Source organism: Oratosquilla oratoria, chromosome 27 (assembly GCF_046742065.1).
Source record: "Oratosquilla oratoria isolate Oo_2021 chromosome 27, ASM4674206v1, whole genome shotgun sequence".
Lineage (NCBI taxonomy): Eukaryota > Metazoa > Arthropoda > Malacostraca > Stomatopoda > Squillidae > Oratosquilla > Oratosquilla oratoria.
Genome location: NC_134803.1, coordinates 39,907,534 through 39,910,033, shown reverse-complemented (window position 1 = coordinate 39,910,033; position 2,500 = coordinate 39,907,534). Strand labels below are relative to the sequence as shown.

The 2,500-nt window shown below is 45.2% G+C and overlaps 1 protein-coding gene across 3 annotated transcripts in view; it reads right to left on the bottom strand.

Annotated features, from left to right (window-relative positions):
• The window catches only part of LOC143039986 (uncharacterized), a 34,460-nt gene that overhangs the window by 27,613 nt on the left and 4,347 nt on the right, over positions 1-2,500 (bottom strand). The window lies entirely within an intron of this gene.

Genomic DNA, 2,500 nt, shown 5'->3' with positions numbered 1-2,500 from the left:
AGAAGCACGCAGCGGGTCCCGGGTATCGCACTCACGACCACCTGTTCATGAGTTCGACACGATATCCACTGTAGCGTCTTTAAGGTGGTGCGTTATCACACTGGACAGCTTCCATAAGCTTCGCCAGCGTCGACCGTTGAGAGTTCGTTTGACTTAAAACGACTTCGGTTACAGTACTCAAATGTTCAAATATTCAAATATCAAATTACCTTCCCGTCACTTATAGCAAACCTGAATGATGAACTAAGAACTTGTAAACCTACATGAATGTTAGACATATTGTTGAAATGTTCCTCCTCCTCCCCTTCCTCAACCCTCTTCTTCCTCCTCCTTAACCCTCTCCTTCCTCCTCCTCAACCCTGTTCTTCCTCCTCCTCCTCAACCCTCTTCCTCCTCCTCCCCTTCAACACTCTCTTCCTCCTCCTCCTCCTCCTCCTCTTCCCCCAGACCATTGCATGAATACGGTTGTTATTATGCAAGGTCCTCCTCAAAAACGGCCGTGACCTGAGGCGACCTGACCTCGAGAACGATAATGCGCTCACGAACTCCGTCACACTGTCTAATCCGATCTGCTTGGAGACAGTCACGGGCGCCGTCAGCCAGGTGGTCCACAGCTGGCGAACACGCACGCACACACGCACGTAAGCACGCATGCACGTACGAAATTACATGTTATGTACGCGAGGACGAATGTGTATACTCTTACACATGAATACATACACATATGCACATACACGCATATATACATGCACACATATACATACATGTGCACATATACATACATGTACACATATAGAGACACACACAAACACACTTTCCATTGGTTATGATAGAAAAAAATGAGGGACGTATTTCTTGACCTCTAAAGAAGGAAGAGGAAGAGGAAGAGGAAGAGGAGGAGGAGGAGAGGAAGGACGAGGAACTCCCTCATATGAGCCTGACAACCTTCTTGGACCTGTAGTAGTAGTAGTAGTAGTAGTAGTAGTAGTAGTAGTAGTAGTAGTAGTAGTAGTAGTAGTAGTAGTAATAGTAGTAGTAATAGTAGTAGTAGTAGTAATAGTAGTAGTAGTAGTAATAGTAGTAGCAGTAGTAGTAGTAGTAGTGGCAGTAGCAGTAGTAATAATAATAGTAGCAGCAGTAGCAGTAGCAGCAGCAGCAGCAGTAGTAGTAGTACCAGCAGCAGCAGAATTGGTAGTAGTAGCAGCAGCAATATTAGTAGCAGCAGCAGCAGCAGTATAGTAGTAGTAGTAGTAGTAGTAGTACCAGCAACAGCAGCAGTAGTGGTAGTAGTAGCAGGAGCAGCAGCAGTACTATCAGTAGCAGCATCAGCAGCAGTAGTATTAGTACCAGGAGCAGCAGCAGCAGCAGTACTACTAGTAGCAGCATCAGCAGCAGTAGTAGTAGTACCAGGAGCAGCAGCAGCAGCAGCAGTAGTGGTAGCAGTAGCAGCAGCAGTAGTATTAGTGGCAGCAGTAGTAGCAGTAGCAGCAGCAGCAGTAGTAGTAGCAGTAGCAGTAGTAGTAGCAGAAGCAGTGGAAGTAGCAGTAGTAGTAGCAATAGCAGTAGTAGTAGCAGCAGCCGAAATGAGAACGAAAAAATCAGGATGTACGAGAAGCGTACACAGACTGTGGACCGGGGCTCATTCACTCCGATAAGCTTCAAGACTTGAGGCGGGATCGGGGGTCCAAGGGCAAGGACATTCTACGTTCGTCTAGCAGAGGTGATGGCAGAAAAGAAACAACAACCAAAGAGCAGCATTGTATCGTGGATGAGATGTAGACTGTCATTCTCACTCCTAAGATTAGCTCTCCTATGCCTGAGAGGTACCAGGTCCCAACTCCTTAAATCAGCACACATACACAACCTCGACTTTGAGCAAACTGTAGTAGATAGTAGGATAAATGAACTTTTGTATTAGGCTTCATTACAGTTAAATGATATAAAATACAAAAGGATAGTTGATCACAGTAACTGGCGAGAGAGGGGCCAATGGACTGTGTGTGTGGGAGACAGATCCACATAGTTCCACGAGGATGGAAGTCATTAAAAATATTAATGATAAATAAATTGATAAATAGATAAATGAATAAACAAATGAAATAAGATAAAACAAAAGTAGTAGTAGTAGTAGTAGTAGTAGTTAGTATGTGGCGACCTTTACTGATACTATTCTGGCCAAACCCGTTTTTTTTTTTTTTTTTAACCTGAAAACGGCGGACCTTGGCTGAAACAGGGGTCCCGCTCGACTGGCCTTCTGTTCAGGCAAAGGGTCATGTCCACCCCACCAGGCGATTATCGTAACAACAGCGATACAGTGAGGCACAGTACTAAAGGAGTCGAGTCCTTTGTTACTGTTATGGACTCTAGTTCACCAGCGCTTCTGTCCTTTTAGTGCGATGACCCACCTTCCTCCCTCGGCTTAATACAATTAACAGACGTCCGCCAAGATGATTGGAATCGTTCAGCGCCTGTCAGACCTATAACAATAAAGTTCGCCACA